Here is a 14,840-nt window from a genome sequence, read left to right on the forward strand (position 1 = left end):
ATACTTCCTCTTCTAGAGAAGTTCACAGTGTATTTTCAGTTGTAGGCAGGATAATTGTATCATGTCAGGTGGAAACATGACTTTCTTATTGTCTTCATTGAAAGATTAACTATGGTTTAAGGTGATGTATATGGGACAGATGCCAAGTTGACAAAGAGTGGACTTGTGATGGTGCCCATATACATTGTCAGATAATATTCTGAATGTTTCTGCAAAGGTGTTTTTAGATGAGATTAAGATTTAAGTCAACGGACTGAATAAATCAGATTGCCCTCCATAAAGTAGGTGGATCTCATCCAATGAGATGAAGGGCAGAAGAGAATAGGCCTAGCATTACTGAAATAAGAGGGGTAAGTACTGGGGGGGGGATATTAGATAAATTATATTGTTATACTCTGTGCATGTACTAATATATAACAACAGATACCATCATTATGTACAATATGCCAGGATAACCAGCGTCCCGGGTAGAGGAGATTCCTGCTAGGAAGTGTGAGTCACCTGGGAAAATAAAAAGTCTGAAATAATCAGTAAGAAATAAAGATAGAGATTAGATTTAAAAGGTGGGCAAGGCTGATGGGTCTTCCAGCCCCGATAGGAACTGGAACTGAACAACTGAAAAAGGCCCTGATTCTTCACTTAAAGGGAAGTACATCAAAGCTTTCAGTGTGTCAGGGATAAGGTTTCAGTGTAGCAGGTGTCTTGAAGTGAACAGGTTGTTTGGTGCTTGGCAGGTTACAAGCATCTCTGGGTTGCTGTGTTTGATCCTAAGGCTGTGAACTAAGGCAGGGCACCAGCATGATATGGGCTTTCTCAAACTGAGGAATTTCACCCAAAAATTCCCAGAAAAGGAGCTTCCTTGCCATAATGGCTCAAACAAACCCATAATTTATACATGGCTCCCAACAGTAAAACTATAATGCACCAATAAAAATGGGGGGAGGGGCAATCCTTTTACTTGACAGTTAATTTGAAGTGTAAGTTGTTTCTGCGTGAGGACATTCACTGGGATATCACCTCTTCCTTGTTTTGTGGCACCTTATGGCCTCTGGACTCACACTGGGATATTGACTAATACAGAATTTGGAGTTCTCAACTTCGAAAACTATGTGATCCAATTTTTATAGTCTCTTTAGATAGATGATAGACAGATAGATAATAGATCAATAGATTGAGAGATGATAGACAAAATAGATGTCTCTGAAGGATCTGCATAGATATACATGCCTCTATAGGTTCAAGTTACACATTACACATTTTATAGACTTCTATATTGGTGCCTCACATTATGCAAAATGTACCATTTTTATTCAGTATGGAAAATAGATTTAAAAATGTATTTTCAGTCAGTTAAGTTAATATTAGTGATTTAATATACAGAATAAAATATATTAAAAGAAAAGCAGAGATAAAATCAAGCAGTATAAAATGTTTCCAAAAATGAGTAATTAGGAATATAAAGCCTAAATTTTCCTATTTGCTTTTATCCCACTTTGGTTTTATTTTTCTAATGAGTCATTTTTAGCAAGATTTTATAACATTATTTCCACTTTCATGTGTTTGAAATATTCCATGTTTAAAATATCAATTTCACATAAAATCAGTAGCCCTCAGAATGCTGCATTAGGAAAAAAAAAACATTGAAAATAAAAGTATTTTTACATATGTGTATGTTGAATCATTGTATATGTAGATAGATAATAGAATCTAGTGCATATTGAAACTACAATAAAAAAATCACTACACCTAACAAAATTGTGAAAATTAAAAATAGTGACAATGACTAATGCAGGCAAGGATGTGAAAAATAATTCCTTTCACTGTGGGAAGTGGAAAATAGCACAGCTATTCAGGAAATCAGATTAAGAATTTCTTATAAAATTAATCTTTTCTATAGATTCTTTGACACAGCAAAAGTTTTTCACTTTGATAAGGACTAATTTCATCTTTTTTTTTCTTTTATAAGTCTTGATTTTGGTGTCCAGAGTAAGGACACTTTTCTAATTTTTGCTCCCAAATATTTTTCTAACTGTATTTTTACATTTAAGACAATGCCATTTTTCAAAATTCTTTATTTAATGGCCATATGATATCCATATAGGAGATTCCTGTGTTTAAAATACATTGAAGCCCATATCATTAAAGTGCTAAACTTTTTTGTCTACCATTATCTGTGGTTGTTTCATCTCCATATTTTAAAAAGGCCACAATTTATTCTTTGGTTTTATAAATGGGTTTTCTACCATGATCCTTCTGTTATTATCTTTTTACCAATACCTCACTGCTCTGATTCCTGAGCTATGTGTTTACCTTAAAATCAGACATAGTATTTTTTATTATAGCAGTCTTCTTTTTTAATAAAATTTGAACTATTTTAAATCTGTGCTTTATCATATAAATTTTAGAATAACCTTGTCCATGTCTACAAAATCTCTCTGGGATCTTGATAGTAATTTCATAAATCCTGTAGATCAATTTGGGAAAAAACGATATCTTCACTCTATCGAATCTTCAAATCTGAAGTCATAATATGTCCTTCTTTCAGAAGAATTTTATAATATTTGCCATACAGACCCTGAATATTTTTATTAGGTTTATTGACAAGAATTTTATTTGAAGCCCTTGAAAATTGCATTGTGATTTTAAATCTCACTATCTGTATTTCCATTGTTAATGTACAGTTTATTTTTAAACATAATTTTGGTCAAAAACAAACAATTTCAGAGCAAACAAATTTCCTCAATAATCTACAAATGTGCAAAATTTGTTTTAGGCAGTGGAATTGACAGAAACACAATGGTGAGAATATTACCCCATGTGGCCCCTAAGGGTAGTAAGTAGATGGACATAGCTGGGTAGTTCATGGGTACCAAAATAAATGGTTTAGAGTTTATTTTAAAACTCTTATTCTAGCAAAGAACTTGCATACTTAGTACAACTAGTCATAAACAATATGGAAAACCGATCCTCAGAACAATATTCAAGAATACCATACACTAGATATACAATAGAACTCAGAGATCTTACACGAAGTTGGGATTGAGGATGCTTATTTCTTCTCGGTTGATTAGAATCAGCTCAGAAATTTGTAGGGAAGTTTTTAGTATACTGAATAAACCTCAACACTTTCAAAATTCTGTGAGGCTATAAGTAGGGCTGGTAAACTGTGCTTTCTCACACACTATGGGAGAAACTAAATCCTATTATTTCCCAAAAGTTACCTCTTTCTACAAGTAACAAACTCTAAATGACTGGAATATTTGCTCATTAAGAAACAAGAAAGTAGTCAATGCAGACAAGACATATATGAATGGAAGATTGAAAATATGGCTACCATATTTCACTGCTCCAATAGGAGAAGGACCCTATTTCTCCACACCTGAACAAAGCATGGTCTTATTACCTATGCTGCCCAGAAGAATATGGAAGAACTTACTTGGAACATTAGATCCTGCAGTTTCGAAGCTACTGCTCCTGTTTCTCTGGAATAATACTCTGAGAATGTAAAGCAAAGAAGCTTGGTCTAATCTATTGAGTATATGAGAGGCCACAGAAAGCAGAACCCCAGCTGACAGCCACATGAATTGATGTGAGTAGAGACATTTGGACCTTCCTGAGTACACCTTTATGAGTGAGCCCAAGGAAAACCATTAGGAGTGTCACCTACACAACACAATGCACTGTGACAAGTAATAAATTATTATTGTTTTAAACCAATGAATTGTGTGGTGGTTTGTTATATATTAATAGCTAATGCACCATATTTATTATTAGTTGAAAAACTCAAAGAGTCAAGGATACTTAAAAATGTTAAGTCAGATTAAGAGTGTAGGAGCTAATAACAATAATGTTTAAACTATTCAGCTTTAGGATTCTTTGACTTTGGAATACTTCTTTTTCAACCCTGAGATCTTGAAAGTTCAGCAGTTATATAATGTCAAAAAGTAGGACAGAAATCTTTTTTCTTTTTTCTTGTTTCCTAATAAATACCATACAAAGTCCTATTCAGCAAAGTAGCTATTATTAATATTGCAATGTTATAACAAACAAAATTAAAGGTAATAAAATATTTGTATTTTAATAAAACATAATGTCACAGTCATAAGAGCAACTGAAATAAAATTACTTGACTTACTGCATTAATATTTATTTTCAGTGTGAAAAGTTTAGCACTTTAATGATATGGGCTTCAATGTATTTTAAACACAGAAATCTCCCATATGGATATCATATGGCCATTAAATACTTAACAGTTTTATGTGCAATCATTTTTTACAAATTATGAGCCCATAAAATTAAATTAATTAAGATAAAACTAATAAAAGGCATCATGTTTTGTTTTAATATTAATATGGATGCAAATATGTGAGGAAGTCAGATTTACACTCATTAAATTAATTGGGAGATGTTTAAAACCAAGGTAATATGAGCTTATTTTAAATTTTGTCAACATGATAATTTTATGGGGAAATAAAGTTGTGATAATCATAGCAAAAAATCATTGATTTATGCCAGAAAGGTAAATGCAGCCCAGCACTACTTAGGTATCCCTTTTTCTTTCTTTTTCTTCTATCCAGTGGATATAAAAATTATTCTTCCATTTTCATTCAGTCAAATTCTAAAGCAAGTTCAAGTTCCTTTTAGACATCACAAACTCATTACACTGTCATGACTGTACCTTGAGTTTGAGTCAGAAAGGAAAAGAAGGCTTATTGCTGAGTTTGGAATACAAAATTGCTATTTTTACTTTCATTTCAGGACTCTCAACTCATGATAGGTTCTGAGAGGAACTGAGATTGCACAGAAAAAAAAATAATACAAGCCTAAAAATTACTGCCATAGAAATGCAGAGCATTGGACGAGCTTTTGAGCATCATGTGTGTGCTTCTACCAGCTCACTACTTCCATTATGGATAGAAAGTGAAACCCCACATACTCGACTTCCTTTCACACATTTGTTCATAGGCCAAGAGAACAAAAAGTATGGGTTATGCCACCTCAAGGCATACTTTTCTATTATTTTAAGAGGCTAAAAGCAAAATGAGCCACTCCAAGGCTCTGTTACAGAAAATTTCTCCTGCAGGTGACCAGAAATAATCAGATTGACAAAATGTTGCAAATGGACAGTAGCATTTTATGCTACAAAACCAATAACGATCTTTAGAGAAGAAATGTTAAATTCATATTTATTCTCATTTCTGTACTTGGTAATAATAATGTTTTGTGCTCACTTAAAAATTCTACCAAAAAAGTTTTTTGGCCTTCAAACTTCATTCATGGTAATAAAAACACTATGAATTAAAAAGGGCAAATATTCACAAAACAGATTCTGAAGACAATTCAAATCAATATTCTATTTATTACAAAGTACTTCATACACACACACACACACACACACACACACAAACTTATTTGTATGCTACAATCTGAAAGGGATAATATAAGATTGCATTCAAAGGCCATTTTAATGACCAAGGGCCACAACAAGATATTATGAAGACTGAATGAGAAAGTATAATAAAGGGAGGTAATGAAGGGAAAGTACTGTAATGATCTTTTATCATTATCCTAAATCACAGTGATTTCTAAAAGAAGATCTTGAAGTATTAACAACTCTCATGGCTTACAGTCTGATCTTTTCATTATCTACTTTCCACCTGTGCCCTATAGCATACTAACAAGGTGGAGAATGTTAGTGGGAGTCTTCTAGCAGAGAGAAAAAGATACCTATTGATTACTCATTGTATTGTATAGATTAGGATAAAATTAAAATTACCTATATTGTTGTTGAACTTTTAAAAATAATTCCAAAACACACAAAGAATACCAATATAAGCATGATTTGACATAAAAAATACACACACATTCAATGCAGAATTTCTAGGAAACGATACGGAAGCTTATAATGAAGCACTGAAAATGAATACTAATGTTTATACATTAGAACATTAGAATGCATTTCCAACATTTAAATAAATTTTACTACATTACTACACTTAACTTTTATCACATGGCAATAAAGTATTATCACTGCATGATGATGAAGTTACTACTTTAGTTTTTAAATGAAAATAAAGATAGGGTGAAAGTACAAGACAAATAAAGTAACTATACTCAATCTAACCAAAGCTTTTATATGAAATTTTTTACACAATATGAATGATGTGAATATATAGCACAAATATTACTGATATCTACTCTTTTCTAGAGATCATGTTAGCTTCTTCATATATACTTTGCTGTTGAATAGATACAATACTGATATAGTTATTAATATTAATTTTAAGTGAAAAAAATGAACTTCAGATGGATTAAGAAATATGTCTAGTTGTTGTCTGTATTATTTTTAAATTTTAATTTGTTATACATGGCAACAGAATGCATTAAATTCATATTACATATAGAGAGCACAATTTTTCATATCTCTGGTTCTACACAAAGTAGAGTCATATCCTGCGTGTCTTCATACATGTACTTAGGGTAATGATGACCATCACATTCTATCATCTTTTCTACCCCTATACCCCCTCCCATCCCCTCCTTCCCCCTTTCCCCTTTGCCCCATCAAGTGTTCATTTAATCCTCCCCTCCCCCTCCCACCTGCAGCATATTATGGATCAGCATCCTTAAATCAGAGAATCATTTGGCATTTGGTTTTGGGGGACTGGCTAATTTCACTTAGCATTATAATCTCCAGCTCCATCCATTTATCTGCAAATGCCATGACTTTATTCTCTTTGAATGCTGAATAATATTCCATTGTGTATATATGCCGCATTTTCTTTATCCATTCATCTACTGAAGAGCATCTAGGTTGGTTCTACAGTTTAGCTATTGTGAATTGTACTGCTAAATAAACATTGATGTGGCTGTGTCCCTGTAGTATGCTGTTTTTAAGTCCTTTGGGTATAGACTGAGGAGTGGGGTAGCTGGGTCAAATGGTGTTTCCATTCCAAGTTTTCCAAGGATTCTCCATATTGCTTTCCATATTGGCTGCACCAATTTACAGTCCCCCAGCAACGTATGAGTGTGCCTTCTTCCCCTCGCCAGCATTTACTTATTGTTGTTTGTCTTCATAATAGCTGCTATTCTGACTGGAGTGAGATGAAATCTTAGAGTAGTTTTGATTTGCATTTCTCTAATTGTTAGAGATGTTGAACATTTTAGTTTTGAATTTGGAGTTTAAATTCAAGCCTGAGATCTGTCCTCTACCAATTTTTTAAAATTTTAATTCTTATTTCTCTATAGTTTCTGCATGAGAGAAAAATTTAACTCTTGAATTTCTGAATCTAGTATATTTTACTGAGCATGATGTTCTTTTTTAAAAAATAAAAAAAATATATTTTTAAATAAAAAACAAAAACAGGTCCATCCATTTATCAGCAAATGATGTAATTTCATTCTTTTCTATGGCTCAGTAAAACTCTGTTATGTAAATATATTTTACATTTTCTTTATTCATTTATCTGTTGACAAGCACTTTTGCTGGTTCCCTAATTTAGCTATTGTGATGGCCCTGCTATAAACATTAGAATGTATGTATTGCTATAGTGTCTGATTTTACTTCTTTTGAATAAATGCCAAGGAGTAGGTCAAATGGTAGTTTATTTCCTAGTGTTCTGAAAAATCTCAATACTGCTTCCACAGTGGTTGTCCTATTTGCAGTCCCAACAACAACACATGAATATTCTTTTTTCCCAACATCCTCATGAGCCATATTGTTGTCTGTATTCTTGATGATTGCCACTTTAACTGAAGTCAGAGGAAATCTCAATGTAATTTTGATTTGCATATTCCTGATTGCTAAGGCTATGAAACATCTTTTTCATGTGGATGTTTGGTTATTTTTATTTCTACATCTGAGAAATATCTGTTTAGATCACTTGCTTATTTATTGATTGGGCCATTTTTCTTTTTGGTGTTAAGTTTTTTTAGTTCTTTATATATATTAATTCCCTGTTAGAAGAATAGATGAAAAAGATTTTCTCCCATTCTGAAGGCTCTTTCTTCACATTTTTTAATTGTTTCCTTTGCTCTACAAAAGCTTTTTAATTTGAGGCCTTCCCACTTACTGATTCTTGGTGATTTTATTTCTTCAGCTTTAGGAGTTTTATTAAGGAAGCTGGTGCCTCTGCTGTCATGTTGGAGTGCTAACCCAATATTTTCTTCTATCAGTTACCATGCATGAAAATAGAAGGGAGAACAGTGGAAGAGGTGGAAGGTGATTGAGGGGAGGGAGGAAAAGTGAAATGAAATGAACCAAATTATGTTCTGTGCATGTATGACTAAATCACAATGAATTCCACTTTTATATATAACTATAATGCACCCATTAAAAATACAATACATAAATAGAAAAGAGAGGGCTGGGGATGTGGCTCAAGCAGTAGCGCGCTCGCCTGGCATGTGTGCCGCCCGGGTTCGATCCTCAGCACCACATACAAACAAAGATGTTGTGTCCGCTGAAAACTAAAACATAAATATTAAAATTCTCTCTCTCTCTCTCTCTCTCTCTCTCTCTCTCTCTCTCTCTCTCTCTCTTTAAAAAAATAGAAAAGAGACTCAATAGAGTAAAGGAGGGATCAGGGTATGGAAAAAAGAAGTACTAGAGATTGAAATGGAACAAGTTATGTTATAAGCATTTATGAATATGTCAAAGTGAACCCCACTTTTATGCATTCCTATAATGAACTAATAAAAGCATTTAAAAAATTCAAGCCTGATTGGAACCAAAGCATGTGATCATTTCACTCTACCACACCATACTGCAGGGAGCCACTTTTAATTTATATAACAATAGTTCAGGATTCCCTGTGTGTAGTGAACTCATTAATATACTGTTGTGCAGCAAACCATCAGCTGTATGACTACTCATAACTTAATTAATATTCTCTCTCACATGGTATAAGAATTTTACTAGTCCAAGGAACTTTATAAATCTTAACAAGTTTACACTAGGCACAAATAGGGCTTTTCCTGATTCATTCAATGGAAAAAAAATTTTTACAGAGATATTTTAATTTGGAAGAATTCCTAAGCAGTCCCTAGGTCTAACTGACTTTCACTGATACAGGAGAGTGTCACACTGCCAATAGACATTGAGAATTTAGGATAACATATTTATCTTTCTCCTATCTGGTTGTACCTGAAGTGTGGATTGACAGTCAAATATCTTCTTGGATATGGAAGTAGAGTAAGTGAAAAGGCATGCAACAGACACACATGTTGTATTATCTTTGAATAAATATGTCCTTGGTAATAATACAGTTTTTTTTAATATTTTCTGGTTTTCATAAGAGAAGATGATTTCTACATGTTTGAGAGACAGTAAAAGATTCCTACTGTCAGTTACCATCATTTTATCCTATTCACCAGTTGGAATATGTATTAGAGTAGAGATGGGTAATGAGAGAGGGTTGTTCAAGTTTTCTTAAGTACTAGAGGCTTTTATGACATAGTGCCACCTAAATATTTACCGTATATTTAAGACATAAAATTATTCCTAGTAAACTGCAAAAGAACTTATATAATTTTGGAAACATCAGTTTCAGTAAATTCAGGATATATCTGGCAATAGTATAAGAACAAAGTAAATATGAAAAGAGTATTCAGCTATTTTGAGGATGTAATTATGACAGGAACCAGCTAAATATTTTCTTCTCTCTGAGATTATTAGTAACTAAAGACATTACAGAAAATAAGCACTGCCTGAAATGACAGCAATAATAGAATCCAAGATCTGTTTGATGTCCTTGATTAAAGCTGGGGACCCTCAACAACAAACATTGCTGATACCTTGTATAGTAGCCTAAATAATTTTCCTTGTTCTTACAGTCCTTTATGAAAAAAGAGCAGATATGATTAAACTAAGATTCTTGAGATTGAGAGATTGTTCTGTATTACTTGGATGGGCCCCCAAATGCAATCACAAGTGTCCTCACAAGAGAGAGAGAGAGAGAAGAATAAGAGTCGCAGGCACAAGCAAAGTAAAAGATGTAACCATAAAATCAGAGATAAAGATGGTGCAATCATTAGCCAAGGAACACTGTCAACCATCTGTAACCAGAAGAGGTAAGGAAAACAAAATTTATCCTTAAGCCCCCAGAGATGAGCATGGTTCTGACTTTATCCCAGTGATACAGATTTTTAACTTCTAAACTCCAGTATTGTGAGAAAGGATTTTTCTTTTGTTTAAGCCACCAAGTCTGTGGTGATTTATTACAGTCAGTGCAGACAATTAATTCTTAATCAGTTCAGGCTGTTATAACAGAATGCCATAGACTGAGGCATTATAGAAAAGAACAATTTATTTCTCAAATTCCTGGAGGCCAGAAATTCTAAGGACAAAGTATTAGCAGATTATGTGGCTGGTAAGTGCCTGCTTCCTTGTGTGTAGATGGCTGTCTTCTAATCACATCATCACATAGTTTAAGGGATGAAGGAGCTGTCCAGAATCTCTTTTAAAACGGAAACATTCATATCATTCATTAGGGTTCCATTCTCATGACTTAATCACATCCCAAAAGCCTCAACTCAAAATACCATCATATGGGGATTAAGTTTCAACCTAAGAATTCTGTCAACAATAACATTTCAGTTTATAACATTATGTTTAGCACTAATATGAATACCTTAAATAAATAAAGCTTGCCTAGCAATTTCAAACTCTAACTTATGAACATACATTTTAAGGGTTTGCTGAAATAAGGTGTTGCTGAAATTTACCTGAGAATTCCCAGATAAGGGGCATGTCTTCCATGATATCATGAGGATTGAGGCATACATGATCCTAGGGTCTAATCCCTAAAGGTTGCAGGAAGAAATGCATGGTACAGTCACAATTACAATGAAACTGAAATTTCTTTGGGACACAAGAAATGCATTGGTTTCATTCTGACCTAAACATAACCCATTTGTTTTTCTCTCTTTCTCGGCAAATTTGGTTTGTATGGTAAAACTGGTAGTGATCACTACAGAATATTGTACTGAAAATTCAGCTGCCATGAAAGTGATAGTACTTATTTTCCCTAAGGAAATGAAACAGGAAATTTAGAGACTGTTGGAGCTTTCAATGTCAACAAGCAGTTTTACTTATAAGGAAGTTATTACCAAGTCCAGTGCACTGATGTATCAGGCTGTGCTGCTCAGAGGTGAGGAACTACCACATTTCTAGTTCTGAAGCTACCTCCTGGCACTCTTCATGTTTTCTTCCAGTGAAGAATAGATAACTCTATATAGTGGGAAGTGCATACTTCTCTCTCTGTGTTGGAAGTGAAATGACTTATCAGAGTGATAGATTTGGCTACAGAAACACTTTTTATAGGTCTTCCCTATGTTTTGTTTTTCACAGGAGCAAGTCCCTTGAGAAAGCAAGTACTTTCTATTCAATGTTGTTGGTGCCTGATATGAAAGTCTGAAGCATTCTGAGAATTAACCGTACAACCCATTTGACTTTTACACTGAATTCCATGTTCCAACATCATGGGTATTTTAGATGGCATGTTGCTCTCCATGCTTTCTTTTCTGTTTTATTTCACAACTTTTTCATAATTCAGTTGTCAAATAGATGGACGTGATATTATTGAAGGCTATCAGAGTCTCAAATGATACATTATGTATTTTAAGTATGAGAATCCAATTACATGGGAAGTGGGATGGAACATAAACAGGAACATCTAATTGGCCCAGTGAAATAGTTCAGTGCTTAATTTTTTTAATAAAGTCTACTGTGAATGTTAAAGTATACAAGATGATGTTATGGGATACATATACACAGTGGAATGATCACTATAAAAGTTGTTTAAATTTTAACTAAAAATGTGACTTATTTCTCAGTCTGATCTCAAAATATCTGACATTAGGTTCTTCAAAAAAAAAAATCAGAAAACCAGTTATTATAACATCCGGATAAATTACACAAGTATAATGGGACGGTTCCAGTAATTTTTAGAATTGGAACTGCTGGCTCTGAGTTTTAAGTGTATCTTCAGTAGGATACTGGCAGTGTGACTGAAATCCTGACTCCTAAGAGGCAAGCTGCTGAGTGTGCATTCAGCAGCTCTCCTTTTGCCTCTGGCAAGTATAACATTACCTGTCACAAACTGGATTTGAAAACCCATGTCTTAAGGTCATCATTTTATATTGCCACTGTGAAAGGCATGCAGGGTGATTCCACTACAACAGCAAGGATATATTGTTTAGAACACCCCAGGAGCCATAGTGTTGCTCTGCCACTTACACGGGAGTCCAAAGTACATTTATCCCAGGAGGTGCAAGCTCTGTGCAGTCCAGACTAGTTGAAATCCTGTCTCCTCAATAGTTCTATGCAGGACACATCAAAATCCAGGGAATCTATGCATGAGGAAGGGATATATGATTAAGCAGAGGATCACGGGGGCTTGCAAGACATTGTCAATGTCCTACATGTAAACCTGGGCGACAGACATAATAAAATGTTATGTAATAATTACTTCTTAAATTGTGTTCATTCTTTTTTTAACATTCAACCAATATGCCCTCCTATTAAGTACACAATGCACTGAGTTTTGACAAAAATATGTACCAATGTAATCAACATAGCAACTGGGATTGAGATAAGTTTTACTCATGTCCCATTTCAGCAAATTCTTACCCCTTTTCAGCGACCACTGCTGCTCTGTTTGCTATAATTCTAAATTATTGTTTTTTTCTGTTCTTCAACTTAATTTAGAAATTTGCTTTTGTGTTTTTTATTTGTTGTTGTTTGACATTCATCCAAATTGTTGAATGTATAGTTACTCTATTTCTGTCTTAATATACAAATATATTATCAATTTTAACTGTACTTTCCAAGAGATTTGGGGAAATATGTCTAATTGTGTAACCACCACACAACATAAATTCTTTTTCTCAAACTCAGTAAAATAAAGGTTATCCTAAGGTAAGCACAAAATGATCCATGTAAACAAAAACAAAAAAATTTACCAATACAGTGATTTTGTTAATTATAAATAGTGAATACTTGATGGATTTCAACTAGTAATTTGATTACATTCAAATTTTACAATAAAAATGCTCAAACAAAAAATAAGAAGTCTGTGCAAATTGCTTATATTTTTGTTTTGTTATTTTGTAAGTCAAGTCATAGCTTTTAAATCTATAATATTGAATCTATAATGATGTTGGAGGGAGAGGGAGAAGGAGAGAAAAACTTAACCACACTGAGTTAAATTACAATATTTAAAGTCAAGAGGTATCTGCAATTATTTGAAAGAAAACTTTTTTTGAAAAGATACAAGAATTAGGAGTTGTTTTTTTTTGTTGTTGTTGTTGTTTTTTTAAAGATCAGACTGCTAAATTGTAGTGATATTCAGGGTCAGCACAGGTATCCCAAATTAATTAATAGTAATTTTACTTGTTTTGTTGTATCTGTTCATAAAACAACTATGTATTGTGTTTAAGAAATCAATATGAACACTAACCAAATGATATGGAGGACATACTATAATAAAGTATTTTTATTTACCTCAAATTGCTGTATTGCAATATGTCCTTTCCCCAACCCCCTTCTGCTTTTATTTCAGAAAGAATTTAGAAAACTCAGAAACTGCAAATCTAGGGAGCTAACATATGTTCTCTCATTAATTCATTTTTGTTTTTATAGGACACATTAGTGTGTGGAATGCAGCAGTCATGTTCTTGGATAAGAACAAGTCAGCACCACACAGACACAATTTTTGTTTATTTATTTTGACAGCTAGTATGCACCATTGCTGTTTCTATCATGGTGGAAGCACAAAATATCCTGGAAACTACCATACACGTATAGAAGTAGAGTTACAGTATTGCTGAGGAATATAGGAATAATCTTTACTCAGCAATTTTCATTTTTTTTACTACTTTATAACAGTTTTATAAATAGTCTAAAGATTTTTAAAATATTGAGAAAAAAATGTCTGAAAAACATGAGCTAACTCAACATATCAGCAAATACTAAAAACTGAGATAGGGAAGGAGAAAGCAGTGAGACAGCATTCAGCCAGGCTCCTAGGTAGGATTGAATGAGAATGGCATGAGTCAGTGTTTTCCTCCTTGATCACAAATAAATTGGGTAATTCTTTGTTACCCACCCACAGGAAATATCCTCAAGGAACTGCTAAATGTTAAATTGTTCCATGTGTCAGTGAAGTTAATAAACCTTTAACTTATCCTGGACTTTTTAAAGAAAAAAACAAAAACTCATAAAAGAAAGAAGGAAGGACTTGAGAAAGGAAGAAAGAAGGGAAAGACAGAAAGCTTCTTAAGTAATTTGCCTAAAGGCCTTTTACATCAGCCAAACTCCACTTTTTAGCTTATTGTTTCCAGACTAAATTGCACTATTTTTATAGCTTTATTTCTGGATTTATTTAGCAGAAAAGCAGAGGTAGCAGAGGATTCAGTAGGAGACTTACTCTCCAGGGCATATCTGCCAGTATTTTCCTTCCCCAATACATCTTATTTCAAACTACAGCAGCAGTAAGAGTCAAAGCCCTATTCAGCAAAATGAAGAGTCTTTCAACATGGTTCTTTGCCACAGTGTCTCTTCAACAGAAGAATATAATCACCCAGCCTACAGAGCAACACAGTGGTGATTCAGGAAGCCCAGCTTATTTCTTCCTATTTTCCTGGTGAAACCAAAATGTTATTGAAAACAAAATCTTTTTACAACCCAAAAATCCTCTCCACAGAACAATAACAAACTTTTAATACTGAATAAGCATCAAACCTGAATGGCTATCAGGTAGATGCAGGCAATCCTACTAAAAGATTGCCAAGACAAAAAAAAAAAAAAAAAATCTCAACCTTTTATACAGATGATTCAT

This window comes from Callospermophilus lateralis, chromosome 16 (assembly GCF_048772815.1).
Source record: "Callospermophilus lateralis isolate mCalLat2 chromosome 16, mCalLat2.hap1, whole genome shotgun sequence".
Lineage (NCBI taxonomy): Eukaryota > Metazoa > Chordata > Mammalia > Rodentia > Sciuridae > Callospermophilus > Callospermophilus lateralis.